Below are 19,010 nucleotides of genomic sequence, written 5' to 3'. Positions count from 1 at the left end.
AGAATGGATTTCTTTTCAAAGAGCATTGATGATGAAATCGATCATTATGTTTAATTTCATGTTGAGGAAAATTGCTGCGTCATGTTGCACAGAGTTACAAGCCGTCACGTGCAACTGTACAGGCAATTCTATGTCACTATACTTTTGCAAAGGTACGGCACATTTAAACGCGATAGCGTTAAACAGCTCGTTCCGCAGAAATTCTGGTGTCGGTGTCGTTGGTTGTGAGCGAAAAATCATCATCTTGTATATTATAACTAATAAAAAAACCTTAGGTTCGAGTGAGAATCGAACCCAGGCTGTCTGCGTGGCAAGCAGGTGTTCTACCAGAGCCACTACAATAATATAATGCTTAATTGACTTTAATGCTTCACAAACATAAGGGTCCTGTGTACAGGTGTCATAGTACGAGATGTAATATCGCAGTAAAACGGGGTACAAGCGTATATTGCCATCGGGTGTCACACCGCGTGAACTGCATAACGAGTTGGTGGTTTAAAGCCGGCTACCCATTACAAATTGCACACACATTACTGCGCGCATTCCCTTTCGAACACGTAGTGGGTGCAACGCAACTTCGAAATAGCATCACGCGCGTAATTCCTGTTGGTTTAAAGCATGCCACCCATTACAAAGGGCATACACATTAGTGCGCGCATTATTTCACACACACAGACACACATATCTACTGGGTACACTGTTGTCATAAAAGAGCTGTTGAAAAAGGCGGAAAACTTTACCTTTACTATATGTATGTCGCGTGTGTGCGGGTGCGTGTGTGTGCGTGTGTTTGTGTGTGTGTGTGTGTGTGTTTGTGTGTATGCGTTTGTGTGAGACCGGGCGATTGAATATAATGACAAGCGAAACCGAGCACAATGAGAACAGGGCCAGATATCGCTCTTAAAGGCGAAGCTCAAGCGTTAACGAATTTTTGTAAATTATCCTTGCTCAATCAGTATTTCAAGTAAAATTATTGTTTGGGCTAGAACATTTATGTGAAATATGAATATGAGATTTCTCAAATTATTATTCTGGGTTCCTGCAGCGAAGGTGCACTGAATAAAATGCTCATCATGGAGTAACGGCAGAAGTAACGTACGTTACTTTTTTCGGTAACGGTAACGGTAATGCGTTATCTTTTTTATGGGTAACTTACGGCGGTAACACGCTCATTTTTCATTACGAAAGCGAGTAACGTATTTAGTTACTTTTTAACACGAAAGTGTTTTATGCCGGGGTCCACCAAAACTTCAGTGACGTATATCCGTCACGGAAATGACGTCGAAAAACTTTACACGATCAGATGGTAAAGAAAAATTGGGTCCGTCAACGGGCATCGAACCCACGACCGCTTGGTCCCCAACAACAGATGCCGGGCACGCTTTCCACTGCGCCATGGTCATAGACGCCATAGGCTTTACAAATGCGCCTTTTATATCTACCACTCTCCCGGTCGGCAGGGTGGTGTTGCCCTCTGGGACTGGTAAAGTTAAGTAATTCGTCATTACTGTGGCCTCCGCAATTAGCATCTGCAACGCGTTACACGTCCGTCCCATTCGGCGCGTTTTCAACAGTAGTTCAATTTTGTCAGTGCCTTAACACACCGTGAAGTGGCGGACTTAGCCTAAGCGTCGTAAAAGCGTCGGCCTCGCTCATAGCATCACGCTTATCCAAACTGAAAATAGCTCTGCGACGCGCGCCTGCCTCACCTGGCTGAAACACCACGTTCCCCGCTCACGCGAACGCCGGGAGTCGCACCGGGAGTCGAAAGACCCGTCGCCGGGAGTCGACAATGCCTCCTAGTGACCTACAATTTGCAGCAGTAGTGAAGTAGTCTAAAGCCTGTTTAGTGAATTTTAGGACATCATAAGGTGCAGTGCTAAGAGTCGTAAACAAAATATAGAATATTTCTGCTGCTCCTAATTTTCGGTGAGGATTTAATATTCTTTGTCTATTTCCTGACACTCTTTCGAGTCTTCGTGTGTTATGGTAGATATGGATGCGGCGAGCATTAGCGAAAACATGAAATATGCCATTTCTACGGGAAATCCAGCTGAAGAGGATCTCTGTCGCCAGGGATGCCAGGCTGGCGCAGCAGCAGCCGTAAAAGACGCCTACAAACTGTCGCGCGTCCAAGGGACTAGATGGGGCTCTTGTACTTTTATGGGCGTATTGTTCGGAGCAGTTCCAAAACATCCTTCTCTTCCAGCGTATCTTCCAGCCTGCCTCAAATGCTTTTCGGATAAGCCAGGCAATCTCTCTGCGGAAGGAATAATCATTCCTCATGGGGAAGCCACCCACGATTGTGCCGAGCGCTTCTTTTCCTTTCGCAATGTGATGTGAGTCGCCCCTGTAGAGGCACAGATTCGAGTTGACGGTGAGGTACATGTGTGTACCCTTCGCTACCTTTTTTAAGCAGCTCTCATGGTTGCGAGCAGCCACGTCGTCGGCTGGGCTTCTGGCTCTCCGGTGTGTGGCAGCGGCAGCCATGGCGTCGATAAGGCTTCTCCGCCAACTGGGATGTACGCCGCCTTCCCGCAGCAAAAGGTCAAAATATGTACGTACCACAGCGCAGGGTAGCAGCTCGCCTCTTTCTAGCTTTGGGAAGATCTTGTCGAGGGTGTCGTCTGCTTCCCAGCGCGCTCCAGCGGTCACGCTAGCCGTGAGGAGGCTCTGCGTGTAGGCGGCCAGCCAGAAGCAGGCGGCCATCCATGCTGCAAGCATTATTCCACTGCTACTGCGCATGCTTCGTAGCTGTGAGCTGAAAAGGAACACGCTAACCAGTAGAGCGAGCAAGGCGTCCTGTGAAAGCTCCCATAGCGATTCGCTGCGCTTACTAGCCAGCAAGATAGTTCCAACGCACGCTACCAAGGACAGCAGCAACAACGATGCCAACGGTAGAATGCTCAGCAGCAAGTCATCGCTGACACGCATTCTCTTGGGCACATAATAGGACGCACCACCGAACCTATTCACAGTCGCATACACTTGTCCATAGCGTCTCTCGGTGAACCCGAAGGCGCTAGAAATCACGTCCACCTTGCTGCTGCACAGGTAATGAAGCCACTGGTCGGGGCGGATTGCGTCCACAGAAAAAGTACAATTGAGAATAGTAAGTGCTTCAACCACGCTATTTTTCACCGCGGAGAAACAGCGTTCAAGAATAGGTGGTGAGACGTTTGCATTTATGCATTAAACGCTTACGCTTTGTCCGGCGAGTGCAGGCAAAAGCAATCGTCCGCGTGCACGTTGTTCAATTATGCTTGCAGCCTTCGGACTCATTCTGAGCACCTTGAAACCATAGTCTTCACTGGAGACAATGATGAGTGAACTAAGTCCGAAAAGAGACACATCCTCAATGTCGATGGGATAGCGCTGTCCAGAACGCTCACTCACGATGATCCAAGTCACTAAACCACGTTCCTCCCTGGCCGCAGCGAATTTCGCGAGCTGCTGGCTCCAAAATAGTTGCGGTATTATCACGACGCTTCCAATGCGGTTGCGGCCGTTGTAGTCGAGAAGATACGCATAGGACTTGCATGCCGAGCACCAGGAGAGCCATTTGGGGCCTATTGGCGCCATCGTCTTGCTGACTGCAATCGTGAGCTCCGGGCAAAAGCACAAAAACAAATGGAGATGTACATTGTTGTCAACAATGTTATTCAATACGAGCGAAAGTGTTGTCTCTGCTCGAGCTCCGCTTGTGATACCTAAGACAATGATCAGCATTGACTACCCTGGATGCGCGTGAATGCGAGATGTCCAAACGAGCCGTCACCTGGTGTAATGCCAATTTTTTAAGGAGGCTTAATTACTGTTCAACATTCGAGCTCACTGAGAAATGTTTCAGTGTAGGCTAAAAGATTCATGAGCATGAATCGTCTCAGCCCACGTTACGTGAGTCTCAGCCCACGTTACGTGAGTAAGTGTTCGGAGCTATTCCCAATCGGTTGAGTCGTGCTTCCACCGAGGGACCTTGCGGAAGAAGGTTTTTTTGGCTCAGCGCACTCAGGATTATTGGGAAGAGGTCACTCCCGTACGGGTTTTTGCCGGCATTCCATTCAAAACAAGAGAACATCATCAGTGATGAAATACTAACGTCCATAGCAGAGTATGATTTGTTCGCGGTGTTAAAATACGTGGGCCCCTCCGTATCTAGGAGACAAGCCCCAGAGGAAACGAGAAGTTGCTCAATAAGACGACCTCACGCATCACAGCGAGAATCTGCCCACAGGCTAATGTGGGCGTCGTAATTTCAAAGAAACAAATATGGCTCTCGGCGTTCAAATACATGATTCTCGATCGCGTTTGTGGAGTTTATACTGCGGTGGTAGTGTACAAAGAGCATACGGTCATGGGTTTATCGAGGAATCTGGCTCCTACAGCCACCGCCTCAATGGCGGTTTGGAACTTCAACTGCTGACACGCCATACTTTTGCCAACTAACGCCGCCAGATGATGCGGCAGCATCCTGGTGATCTTTCCGGAAAATAATATGTATTATGAGGAAGTTTGTGTACTTTAAACTGAAATCTGTTTCTTTGACACACAGCACTTTTGGTTTATAATTACTTAGGGTTCCCGGACATCATCGAGGTTACTAAGATCTCCGAAGTTCCGCTAGATGATTGTGTGCACGTTGAGCAAATGTTGAGCTGTGTGTCTAGCAGTAAGCAGGCTGAATTATTTTACAGGACCTTTCTCAGCGCTTATAACTGGTGTTTCGTCTTTCTTAGAGGGGCCGAGAGAGTCTCCGCTTCTTAGGCGCTGTTTGCGCTGTCTGTCTTGGACTGGTGTACATAACCTCTTGTGAGGCACAGGGCACTCGCTACAAAGAGCTATGTGAACATCGTGTAGGCTTCGTCTGGAGTAACGCAGCCTTCGACCCCAAACAGCCGGATGTGGGCAGGACCTCCTTAGCCTGCTCGGCGCCTTGGCTGTTGCCACAGCCTGCGGCGGTCTCTCGTTGGGTCATGTTCGTAGAGGGCAGGGCAGCATTGGCTGCTCCCACCGTGGAGGTGGGGGGCGTTAGCCTCGGCATGACGCGCGTGGTCCGGAAAACTACGACTGGCCGTTGTGTTGCCGCCCCCCGCTGCACCACTTCGGCCAAAGATGTTCTCAGGGGAAACGACAAAAGCACGCTGTCGTTCTTCGCGGAACGTTATGTTCTCCTTCACTTTTATGGTAATTCCTTCTTTTACAGCGAAAGCTGTTATGAGATCATTTCACCGGCCGTTTTTGGCGCCGTAGTTGTCCGCCGCCGCCTCTGGTGTCCGTAACCAGTATCGCTCGAAATAAGAAAAAAAAACTAATTGGGAAAAAAATTCAAGGATGGAACGAGATTCGAACATGGACCTTCTGTGTGGGAGCCCAGTATTCAAGCTCTGAGCCATGCCGCTGCTTGAAGCTGCATTGCAAAAGGGTCCTATACAGGCTTCATGTCGGGAAAGAACCACATTGAAATTTGCAGTATAGCGTGGTAGAAGAGTAAAATAAGCACCAAGCGTCGCACAACGCGAATTCGGTAACCAGGCGTCACACAACGCGAATTGCGCAACGAGTAGGTTGTTGAATGCTTCCAACCCATTACAAAGGGCTCCGCCATAATTCTTCATCGTCATCAGGCACAGCATCAACAAAGTGCGCATAATGCCTTACATGCGTTTAGCAGGTACCACGGCTCTCCGTAGAATGACGAAAAATGGCACAGTGCCTGCTTCCCAACTTCTCAAAAATTACAATTATTTATAGCGCAGTGGGTTCCTCGCAAGTGCACTTGTATTGGTTGCCAAGGAAGCCCATAAGCGCATGATCCATTTCCTCGGGGTCTCACTAAAGTTCTTTGTCCCCCCCCTCTCTCTCCCACATTAACGTATGTTATACAGCATGGCGGGAGAGGGAAATAGTGACCGGGCGTCACCCAATGCAAATTACATAACTGGTGGGCTTTTTAATGCTTCCAAGCCATTACAAAGGGCTGAGCCATAATTCTTCATAGTCATCATTCGTAGCGTCAACAAAGTGCACATAATGCATTACAGACGTGTAGCTGGTACCTCGCTTCTCCGCAAAATGACAAATAATGGCTTAGCAGGTGCTTCCCAACTTCACAAATATTGTGATTTATGGCGTAGTGGGTACCTTGCTAATGTACTTGTATTAGTAGCCCCAAGAGGGTTTAGAAAGGGCTCTCGAAATTCCACTCTTCCAGCTTTCGCTGTGACTGTGCTGCACTTTCCGCGCAGGCCTGGCGTTTTTTTCTTTCTTCGAAGTCGGGCAAGCTATGGAGTATGCAGGGTGGTGTGCATCATAGTTGGCACAATGGAACTCATGATTGCAGTCGTCAGCAGAGACCCGTTTTAGGGGCGAAGCTCCTTAAAGCGGCACCCGTTCGTCTCTCGTAGTTGTCGTAGTCGTAGTGCGTAACCAGTCGTAACGCTAGTACCAGATCCTGACCTCCAAGGTGGTGCCGTTGGGAGATTTTTCCTGTGCGTTGTTGAAAAATAAAAAATTCGCAGCGTGCGCGTTAACTAAAAGCCGAATTCTTCTGTCTTTCATTCCCCATTAGCAGCCATTGGCATGTTCCAGTAGGAAACGTTAGTAGAAGTAGAAGTGTAAGTGTTAGCTAAAAGCCGACTTCTTCTGTCTCTCATTCCCATTAGCAGCCATTGTTTACCTCCAAGGTAATGCCTGGTGAGATTTCTCCTGTGCGTGATTAAACAATAAAAAAATTTGTTCAAAACGCCGTTGATTGATGAAATAAACCAACGAAAGACGCCAGATGTTTTCTAAAAGCAAAACGAAAGAACGCCAGATGTTTCTAAAGCAAAACGAAAAGACGGCAGCTGCTTAACGAAATACGCCAGATGTTTTCTAAAGCAATGGTTTTCTAAACAATGAAAATTCACAGCGTACATGTAAAATTAAAGTGAGCTGCAAGTCGTCATAACTCATCGAACCTTTAGTATAAACGCGCCCGATCTCACGTCGGTGATGATGTACTGGGCAGAATTCACGGAAGATTCACGGTTTACCGATGAACCTCCGCAGCTTCGCCCACTCATCATCATTCACTCCGTGGATATGCTGTGATTTTTTTTAGGAACTTTGGCAAGTAAGCTGCTCTCGGTCACTCTGACACACGTGATAAAACCTTTGATATTTAAAGCAACGCCGCGGGCTTTCTGTGGTCTTGGGTAATGTCGTGCAGCCAGATTTCAGTATCAAATACTTGGTCGGCAGTGTGGTCTCGCCTAATCTTGATACGATGGACATGTGTGACATTTGAGCCTTTCCATCCGTCTAGCAGTTCGTCGCTAACACCGTTCAGGTTCTCATCGGACATTTCGCCTTTGGTAGTATTCATGCTATGGTGTGCCCTTACAGGTATAGGGTAATTACCAAAAGCAGCGAGGTGGGCCATATATACATACATACATACATGCATATATACATACATACATACAGACACAGACAGATTGACAGACAGGCCAAAATTTCTGCGTTTATGTTCCCCAAGAAAGAATATCGTCTTTAAAAAAATCATCAATAGCCGAGTGGTTACGACGCTGTCATTCGGCCCGTGGTTACCCGGGTTGGATTCTCGCCTCGTCAAGAAATTTTATTTTGCCTTTTTATTTCTTATTCTCTCGCTGTAAAGGGGTCATGAAGCACCCCTTGGGCTTGTTGAAAAAACACAACCTGCGGAAAGCTGACACGGCTATGAACTGCTCCGCAAAACATTACAGTAGTGCGCGCCGCGTAAATGCCACAAGCGGAGCGCGAAGTTGCCGTTTTCTCAGGCGCCCTCTTTTCAAAAAGAGGCCGATTCTCACTCTCGTCGGTGGGCGGGGCGTCTGCACGTTGACGTCGCGGAGACATAGCATGCTTATTGGCCGATAGCAGGATGAGATGCGCTTCTTGCCAATGGGTGCCGCCACTTGCCCGCGCCGCACACCTCAGTCTGCTAACTTCACACGGTAGCCGCACTCGCGCTTGCGAACCACAGCAGGAGAGCGATCGCGTTTTCATGACGCGCGCTGACGTAACTTATTACCCCCGTGTCATCCCTCCCTGTCTAGATTCTAGTGCGCTCGTCGGCATGAGAAAAGAGAGAAAGCGCTGAGAGCGTGAGCCAAACCCCCGTAACTACGCTGATTCTTGAAGGATTCGAGAAATTTTTGCGGCAATCGATTCGGGAGCCAGTACACTCCGATACTGAGGTCATGAGATCATTACTTCGAAAAGTGGTTCATGACCCCTTTAAAGCTTTCTTCTCCTTTCCTCCTCCATTCCTTGAAATAACTTGTTGCTAGGTGGCGCATGGTGACGTCATCACTTGGTGAGGTGTTTCTGCGAGCACCTAACGTCCCGACATCCTGCTTAAACAGCTTCTATATTCAAGAAATTTTGCGCAGCTTGCTCTAGTTGCACGAACAGCGGAGCTGGCCGGCCTTTCTTGTATATCGTATTTTGGATGCGAAGCAGCTTTTGCTCGGGGCTGTGTACGTCCATCCATTGGCGACCGTCCGCGCGGGAGCCATATGTGCTGGCACGCACTAGCGCGTTGGGGACTGTGTAAGGGGCTTGGTTAGACGCTGTCGCCTCTCCCCCTTGCACTCTCTCAGCAATCACGTGACGGCGTCGGGGAACGAGATTCTGCAGGCGGGCGATGAACCAACGCGTTGTATCCTAGTCAGGACGCGCTGGCACGCACTAGCGCGTTGGGGACTGTGTAAGGGGCTGGGTGAGACGCTGTGGCCTCTCCCCCTTACAATCTCTCAGCAATCACGTGATGGCGTCGGGGAACGAGATTCTGCAGACGGGCGATGAACCAACGCGTTGTATCCTAGTCAGAACGCGCTGGCACGCACTAGCGCGTTGGGGACTGTGTAAGGGGCTTGGTTAGAAGCTGTCGCCTCTCCCCCTTGCACTCTCTCAGCAATCACGTGATGGCGTCGGGGAACGAGATTCTGCAGACGGGCGATGAACCAACGCGTTGTATCCTAGTCAGAACGCGCTGGCACGCACTAGCGCGTTGGGGACAGTGTAAGGGGCTTGGTAAGACGCTGTGGCCTCTCCCTCTTGCACTCTCTCAGCAATCACGGAACTTTAATTCAGCCCATGCACTGCTTCGCATCCCGACATGGTTCCCTTTAGTGGGATATGGTGTAATTTTTTTTTCTGTTTTTTTTCTTCTGTTTTTCTCGGCTTTTTGTATCTGCTTCTTTCTATGTTTCTTCCTGTTTCTTTCCTGCTCTCTGTATCTACCTCTCTCGCTTGCTTTCTCGCTCTGGCTATCTTTTTCCTCTTTTTCTTTCTTTCTCATTCTGCCTAAATCTCCCTTCCTCTTTTGTGCTACGTGTTATTTCTCACTCTGTTTGTCTCTATTTCCTTGTTTCACTCATTCTTTCTCTTTCTGTCTTGCTCTCTGTTTTTTCTCTCTTTCGTCTGTATCTTTCTATTTCTTCGTCTGTCTGCCTATTTATTTCTCTGCCTTCGTATCTTTTTTTTCTATTTCTTCCCTTTATTTCTCTCTCTCTGAACTCGCTGTCTCGCCCATCCGAGTTATTGCATCCCATGCCGCACAAGTTCAAGTTCAAGTTCAAGTTTATTCGTTGTTATTGTGTACAAAACGAGCTCACATAATACATACAGCATCAGGAGGTCCCAAAGTGAGACACTGTCAGGGGGACCTCCTATCGATAGTATGGTACATAAAAGGTAAGTAGCAGCAGCGAAAGTAAAAGTTCGAACAAAAATAAAAAATGCATTCAATAGAGAACAATGAATAGTGAAATAGAAGAAGTTAATTTACTAGAACAACATTATACAAAACTAAAAAGTAAACATAAGTAGGAATACGAAACAAGGAAGTGATGATGAAAATAAATTTATTACAATTGAACAAAATGCTCGTTTAACAGTATGTGTTTCATGCTATGTTTAAAACACTGCAATGAACGAGACAACTTAACATGAAGAGGGATATGATTCAAAAGATGAACACCAAAGAAGCGTAGTGTAAATATGCCATAGTTTGATCTAATTTTAGGTAAAAGAATGTTATGCTCTGAAAACCTGGTATTATTGTTGTTGACGAGGATATGGAAACGAATATTGTCTAATGATATTTCACGATGAATGAGACGGTATGTGATGTGCGACAATCTATGATAAAACTATTGTTGAATGGGTACGATGCGAAGATGTTGATAGATGGGTAGGGAATGGCAACGGAACGGGCTAAAAGTCAGTAATTTGCTCGCCTGGTTTTGAAGACGTTGAAGTGGTTTGAGATGAATGACGTATGTGTTACCCCATGATGATAAGCTGTATGATAAATGGCTATTAATATAAGCATGATAAAGTGAGATGAGAACATGGGGTTGAAAAAATGCAGGCGTTTTGATGATAACGCGGATACAAAATGAAACCTTTGTTATTAGTGAGTTGGCATGATTATTGTATTTAAGATGTTTATCGAGAGTAACACCAAGGAATTTAACATTATCAGATGCCAGTATTACTTAATTATCCAACGAGACAGTTATTGAAGAAGAAAGCACAGTTTGCGGGCTATGAAAGAGTACAAAACTCGTTTTAGTAGGATTAATCTGAACTTTCTTATTTCGACACCATGAATACACCATGTTAAGATCTCCATTAAGTGTGTCTTGAAGTGCGGTGAGCGATTTATGTGGTGAGTAAATGGTCGTGTCATCAGCATACAGCAAACAGTTAGAAGAGGTAAGCGTATTAGGTAAGTCATTTATAAATAGTAGAAACAACAACGGACCTAATGAGAACCTTGGGGAACGCCACAGTTAGGTAATTTAGTCGATGAAAATTGATCATTAAGATATACAACTTGCGGCCTGTTAGATAAGTAGCTGCGAATAGGATTAAGAGTTGGGCCAGTAATACCAAGGGACTCGAGCTTATCCAGAAGAATAGAATGTTCTAGTGTGTCAAATGCCTTTGTTAGATCAATGAATATGGCTCCTACAACGAACCCTTCGTCAATAAATTTTTTCAGGTTATCTGTAAAGTTAATAAAGCCTGTTCCGTTGAATAACTATTCCTGAAGCCAAACTGGAGTGGAGAGAGAAGATTAAATTTGTTTAGATAGTGCATTAGACGACTGTAGAGAAGCTTTTCAATGACTTTGCCAAAAAATGGCAAAATGCAGATTGGGCGGTAGTTGTTAACGTTATCACGAGAACCTTTTTTGAACACAGGAATTATTTTACCACGTTTCAACAGCTCAGGAAATATACCTGTTCTGAAGATTTTATTAGCAATATATGCAAAAACTAATGATATGTCCGCAGAAACCAGTTTTATTCTAGAAGGCTGGATAGAATCCAGGCCTGGTCCCGTAACATTGAAGGAAGAAATTACGTTAAAAACTTGTGAAGAAGAAACCGCACGAGGGAAGAAAGACTGAGGGCTACGTGGAAGGTGGGCTGGAACACTAGGTGAGAGCGTATTTTGACACGCGGCAAAATGATCACTAAAAGCCTTTGAGAAATGAGCCTCGGTAGTGTTATCCTTGTGTTTGTAAATTATTTTTTTAATACCCGCATCGGACTCTGTAACATTCAGAAATTGCTTAATTAGCTCCCAATTACGCCGGGTATTTGTTCCGTTTTCAATTATCCGTCGTTCATAATATTCCCGTTTTGCACGTTTAAGGACGCCAGAAAGAATGTTGCTATAATTTTTAAATCTAGCTCGCAAAGATACGTTGAAAGGCTGCAATTACACCTTTTTGTGAAGAGAATTTTTCTTTATTATCGAGCGCAGCAGCGCATTTGTTTTCCATGGATTCCTAGGAGACGAGAATGTGTGCTTACGGGATACATGGGTTGTGCAGTCATTAATATATTTCGTTATTGTTGATAGAAATATCGAATATGCCTTCTCAGGACAATCTTCTTGAAAAACGTTATTCCAGCATGTGTCATGCACTTTCCGTGCAAATAAAGCTTCATTGAAGGAACTTTTCGTATAGTGACGGTGTTGCACACGTTTTCTGGTTCTTTTTCGCAGCAAGGGTTGCGGCAGCGAGCAAGCAACTAATTTCGTCTTGACACGTCGTACAGGTTGCAATTCACGCCTGCGGCCATCGACTGACTGGTCGCTTCAAGTGGCATCGGCCGAAGTGACGTCACCTATCCTGTTCACGTCACAATCTCGCGCCTGCTGCTATCAACAGTCTGTTGAAGTCAAGTGACGCCTCCCGGAGTGACTTCATCTGCCGGACTGCCTACATTATCGGTTGCCCGTGCACCAGCCCGTCATTTGGCAGCAAGGGTTGCGGCAGCGAGCAAGCAACTAATTTCGTCCTGACACTTCGTACAGGTTTGTCTCATAAACTTGTGTATTTGCTAATCCTTCTTAGCCGCTGCCCTGTTGCCATCAGTGTCTCGTACTTGTTTCAAGATGCCGTCGTGTGCTGAGCTAGCGAAAGAAATAGCTACACTACGTGCTGAAATGACATCAATGCAAGAAAATCTTGGCATGTTTATTGGACTGTATGAATCCGTGAAAGTCAGGACGTACGTGTTTGGGGAGCGAAGCAAAAGTTAGGAAGGTGACGAAGAGAGCGAGTGCCAGTCGAGTTATCGCCTTGCACGCGCAAAGCCGGAACTGATGATAGTTTGTCGTCGAGGAGTAACAGCTGTTTGCCAACCTGAAACAGCTCCGCTGGTAAAATAATAATTTCCGGACTCACGATGCTGTGTGCGAGGGCGCTAACCTGGTCCCATCGAACTTTCACACAGGGATACTCAATGCATGTGTGTACGGCAGATAACACGTTAATTACTAAGGTCCTCACACCATTCAAAAGGAAAGTTTATCGAACTGTAGTCGGATACAACTTAAGAAGTCAGGAGAGGCCCCACCCAGACGACGAGAGCGCGACAGCCGATCACCTCCGCGAATAAAGAAATAGTCCCGCTCATGCACGCTCCGGCCGTCCGCTCCGGCCGCCCCGCTCATGACGTCAGTCCCGAGTGCGATCCCATTGGTGCGGGCTTGTGTTCATCAGCCTTTGAGGAGGAAATGCCGCTGACTTCTGAAGTTGTAACCGACTATAGTGTAGGCAAGCGCTCAAGGCGCTTGGTTATACACTGAATACTTATAAATTCCTTCCCTATAAGTTATATGAACGCTATTTGCAGCGAGATCGGGCTATAGGTGGCAGCACTGTCGCCACATTAGCGTGGATAGGCGGTCGGCGGCCCGTATACAAATTTACGCAGCGGCGCTTCGCCGTAGGCGGTTTGAGTCGATTGTCGGCGAATAAACGCGTTGACTGCAGCGTAATGGTCATATATACGTCCTCCATGGCCACATTATTGCACTAAGCCGGACTAACGTTCCTATTACGTGTGAGAGACGCGCAGTCTGCCGATCAATGGGGCAGTGGCCTTCGGTCAGAGTCGTGTTTCGCACTGTGATCGATGTTTTTATCAGCGCTCTCTGTGCGGGCTTCTGTGTGTAGCGCCTTTTACAGCGAAAGCTGTTGTGACATCATTTCACCGGCCGTTATTGACGCCGTAGTTGTCCGCCGCCGGTGTCCGTAACCAGTATCGCTCGAAATAAGAAGAAAAACGAAATAAGAAAAAAAATTCCAGGATGGAACGAGGTTCGAACCTGGGCCCTCTGCGTGGGAGCCCAGTATCAACCTCTGAGCCATGCCGGTGCTTGAAACTGCTTTGCAAAAAGGTCCTATACAGGCTTCATGTCGGGAAGGAACCACATTAGCATATGCAATACAGCGTGGTAGAAGAGTAAAACAAGCACCAAGCGTCGCACAACGCGAATTCTGTAACCAGGCGTCACACAATGTGAATTGCGCAACGAGTAGGTTGTTGAATGCTTCCAACCCATTACGAAGGGCTCTGCCATAATTCTTCGTCGTCATCAGGCACAGCATCAACAAAGTGCGCATAATGCCTTACATGCGTTTAACAGGTACCACGGCTCTCCGTAGAATGACGAAAATTGGCACAGTGCCTGCTGCCCTACTTCTCAAAAATTACAATAATTTATAGCGTAGTGGGTTCCTCGCAAGTGCACTTGTATTGGTTGCCAAGGAAGCCCATAAGCGCATGATCCATTTCCTCGGGGTCTCAGTAAAATTACAATGATTTATAGCGTAGTGGGTTCCTCGTAAGTGCACTTGTATTGGTTGCCAAGGAAGCCCATAAGCGCATGATCCATTTCCTCGGGGACTCAGTAAAGTTCTTGCCCCCCCCCCCGTCTCTCTCCCACGTCAACGTATGTTATACAGCATTACGGGAGAGGGAAATAGCGACCGGGCGTCACCCAATGCAAATTACATAACTGGTGGGCCGTTTCAAGCTTCCAACCCATTACGAAGGGCTGAGCCATCGTCATCAGTCGTCGCGTCAACAAAGTGCACATAATGCCTTACAGACGTGTAGCTGGTGCCTCGCTTCTCCGCAGAATGACGAATAATGGCTTAGTAGGTGTTTCCCAACTTTACAAAAATTAGTATTTATGGCGTAGTGGGTACCTTTCTAGTGTACTTGTATTGTAGCCCCAAAAGGGCTTACAACGGGCTCTAGAAACGCCGCTCTTCCAGCTTTCGCTGTGACTGTGCTGCGGTTTCAGTGCAGGCCTGGCGTTTTTTTTTTTTACTTTGTTTCACATTTCTTACGAATAGTCTAAAGCTGAATATGCTGAACTGGCGAGAAGTGAAAATGAAGTTGTGTTTTCCATGTAAATAGCACTATAGGTGATATTGCTGTGAGTGATGGCAGAGCGGCCTTAGTAACACGCGCATTCACACTTAAGTCACGTGACTTTCTGTACACCGACTGCACACAACCTTCACTTGAGTATCGCGCGACGTAAGATGGTCTTTGTTTACTTAGCTTTGTTTTTTCCATCCATCATACTGACAACGATGCGGGACTCGCGATGTATTGTCTAGCCTCACTGAATCTCGCAGACACTGTAGATGGTCAATTTTCTTGTTTCATGAGACATCTAAGTCTTTCGCCTAAGCAAAATTGGGGCAGTAACGCGCGAGTGGTGCAAAGACAGTGCAAACAACGAGGCTCGTGGCCTTCCTCTCATCCTCGGCCTCCCTTCTCTTTCCAACACTCTTGCTTTACTATACTATACTGTGCAACGATATAGCGTGCTTTCTTTTCTATTTCTTTTTGTTTCTATCTCTTTCTTTCTCTCTTCATCGCGTTCTGTCGCCCATGGCAACGCAATCATGTTGTTCCTCTAAAACATTGTGGTGCTCTCGTGCCTGGATACACCTTTTCGCATCAGATACTTAATACTACAAATTGAACACGGTATACCATTTGATATGATCATGCTTGTGGGCCTCCACAGTTTGTGCAGTGCATATTTGTCAGTGACACACGCTGACGTTAAGGCGATGTCATCAAAACAGAACTTTATCGAAAGGTCGGGTATAAACCTGATTTTTAGACCTCGACCAGAAGTGCCTATTTAGTATAATATTTTCGATGAATTGTTTAACTGAAGGAATTTCAATATTTCATGCAAACCAAAGTAGGCTGATGCGTTTTGCTTACATTTATTTATGACGATGTATTGCGTAGACTAAAGCCAAAGAAAATAACTTCCATAGCCGAGTGGTTACGACGCTTTCCTTCGGCCCCTGGTTACCGGGGTTCGAATCCAGCCTTGTCAAGGCATTTTATTTCGTTTAATTTATTTATTATCCTTCTGTTTTCAAGTTCGCTTCTGCTGTCCTCCGCTTTTTCTTCAAGTAATCTGTTGTTAGGCGAGGCATGGTGACATCATCACTAGGCGAGGCTTAGCTGCGAGCACCTAACAGCCCGACCTCCCTGTTGAAAGGCTTCACTGTTCAAAAATTATGCGCAGCTTGGTTTAGTGGCGCAATGCTGGAACCAACAGTGCATATGGCCGGCCTTAATTGTTTGTCTTATTTTTCTCTTTTTTTTCTTCCTCAAGCAATATTTTCTTCATTTCCTTTCTTTCTCGCCCTCCCTGATACTCCCTTCCAATTTCCTTCCTTGTCTTTTATCTCTAATTCTTTCTATTTCCTTGTTCCACTCATTCTTTCTCTTCCTGTCTTGCTATCTTTTTTCTCTTCTTTTGTCTATACCTTTCTATATCTTCCTCTCTCTGCTTGTTGGTTTCTCTCTCTGCGAATCTCTTTTCTATTTCTTCCCTTCCTCTCTCTCTCTATACTTGTCGCCCATCCGAGATATTGCATTTCACGCCTCACAAATAGCCGCAGCGGGAGAGTGCGCGTCTGGGCGTGCGTGTTTGGGAGCGAAGCAGAAGTTAAGAAGGTCACGAAGAGCCCGCGCGCCGGTCGAGTTATTGCGTTGCACGCGCAAAGCCGTTCATGATAATAATAGTTTCTTGTCGACGCGAACCCTGGGTTTCCTAACCTTAAACAGCTGCGCTGTAAGAATGTTCGCCCATTAACGGTATTTTGTACGAGAGCGCTAACCTGACCCTAGCAAACTTACACACAGGGATATTCAATGCATGTGTGCAGTGTAGATAACTCGTGAATTATTAGGATCACCACTCCATCCGCAAACGAACGTTTATTGAACCAGTATACGCAAGCGCTCAAGGCGCTTATACTCTGTATGCTTAAAAATTGCGTCCGTATAACCTGTACAAGCACTAGACGCAATCTTATACATACTTCAGTATTACACTGTACGCTACTAAGTAACTTTAAAACAAGAAACATGTTAACAATACCATCATAGCCCTCATGGACGTTCTATTAGGCATTCAGCACTGTCGCTCATGGAGCCAGTTATATACATTGCTGTTGACATAGAGTATTTTAAAGAGCCTTCGTGCATTCTCTGGTTGGGCGGCATGTTTTTTCCGCATATGTATTTATTTTAAGCACGGACCTTAATAAACAGAGAAACGACGAAGGTATTTATGTAGTTCCTTTGTTTCCTTTAATCAAAGATCACTGGATGACAAGTAATATATGTCAAAAAATGTGTGTTGCGCAAATTTTTCATTTCTTCTTGCGGTGACATGGATATCTATTTCGTTGCTAATCTAGGAGGTTTAAAGGGGCCCTCCAACACTTTTAAAGACGATAGTCTTTCTTGGGGAACTTAAACGCAGAAATTTTGGTCTGTCTTTCTGTCTGTCTGTCTTTCTGTTTGTCGGCACGTCCCTCGATTCAGCCACTCGGCCAAAGTTGAACCACTTGCCCAAGGGCCAGCCGTCTTGAACTGGTATGGCTGTTCATACTTGTGAACGTTGTCGATCAAAAAGTAAATATCATGCATATCTGAGGTGCAACATCACTAGGTAAGATTAGGGGCGTGTTCCTTTAATAGAAAATGCCATACATACGTATTTAAGGACCCTTAGTTCTTAAGCTGCGCTGAAAATGCATAAGAATGGAAGCTTGAGCGAGTTGGTACGAGTTCATCTTTGTTGAAACAGCGCTCACTAGACGACGACGAAGTAAAAGAAGGCACAGGACAGGCGCTGCCTGTCCTGTGCCTTCTTTTACTCGTCGTCGTCTAGTGAGCGCTGTTCAACAAGCTGAAAATGCGACTGCGCTGAAATTTGCATCATCCGTGCCCTTCGCACGAGCTCATTGTGTGTTTCGGTTTCGGTTCTGTATGCACTGTACGATGCCATGGGTTGGTGTTGAAAAACTTTAGTTTTGAGAAGGCCAAGAAGGTGAAAAAAATATTTAAAAAAGAAAAGCAGCGTTGTGGGCGGCCTTCAGGCTGCGGTGGTGGGCGCCGCTCTGGCGTTCCTGTTTTACCCAGGCGACGTGTAAATAAAGAGTGTGTGGAGAGTACTCGTTGAGTGCGGACGTTTCTCTACCTCAGCGCTTCGCGCCAAACCGCGTTTTCAGGCTGGCTGGCGTCCCCGCCGGTCGCGGTTGGTCACCGCCGGTCTTCGCCTGCTGCTGCGCCGGACTACCAGCACGCAACACAGCACTCATGTTTTCCCGACGTATTGCCAGATGGCGTCCATATCTCACACAGCGCCTCTTCTATCGTCTTACACGACAATTTGCAGCCGACAGCACGCCAGATACGCGGCCAATTTTTTTTATCGCTGCGACCGCAATCAAAGCGTAGTGGCGCACGCCAGAACTATTGCGGGCGAAATGCCGAAGATGAGCGCTGGCCTATGATTGGATAAATGTTAACGTTAGAAGTAATAGGCGCGTTTGCATCACAAATGGGTAATTGTCTGGGATCTTTCAGTTCATTTCATTCGGGCGCCATCAGACGTCACAGGGCGAGTGAAACGTGGTCAGGTGACCCCGCGAGAATCGAGTTGAGGGTAGGCCTCCATTTTATTGTATTTTGAGTGTTCTAGGCTGAATAACTTCGGACTGCGTGCCCCTACCGCTGCCGTTCTTGGTGCACTAATCTCTTCAGCCTCCAGTTTACGCAACCCGAAAGTAAAAACTGTAAAACAATGAGGTCAGGAAAAGTGTTAGAGGGTCCCTTTAAAAGGCCGCCCAGCAGGTTTGACGATTTTGAGCTAAAGTGCGCGATGCATCCACTGGGCGTTCACGATCACGTCTGCCAAAATTTGCAACGCTACGCGCCTCGTAAATGGGTCAAATTTCAAGCTGCACGCTGCTTGACCTTAGTTTCCGAGCATGCGCCCAAAGAATGAGGGGATGACGTACACGGAGGAATGGTCCTACGTAGATGACAGTGCTTTGGCGTCGCTCCTCTACATAGACGACTGTGCTCTGACGTCTCCAACAGTAGCACGTGACACTCCAATAATTATTTGACATGATGTCTAGTTTGTGTAATTTGTTGCTCGAATGGATGAAAAAAACATGATAGCAATAATAAAATACACAAACGGAATGTGTGCGTTTTCTTTTTTAATTTTTACTGCGGATCGCAGCAATATCTACCTCCGTTTCGCACGCGTTCGTGTTCTCGCGCTTTGCGCATCGTGCAGACGCCACCCCTCACAACGAAACTAAT

Source organism: Rhipicephalus sanguineus, chromosome 7, assembly GCF_013339695.2.
Source record: "Rhipicephalus sanguineus isolate Rsan-2018 chromosome 7, BIME_Rsan_1.4, whole genome shotgun sequence".
Lineage (NCBI taxonomy): Eukaryota > Metazoa > Arthropoda > Arachnida > Ixodida > Ixodidae > Rhipicephalus > Rhipicephalus sanguineus.
This window is presented reverse-complemented; position numbering follows the sequence as displayed.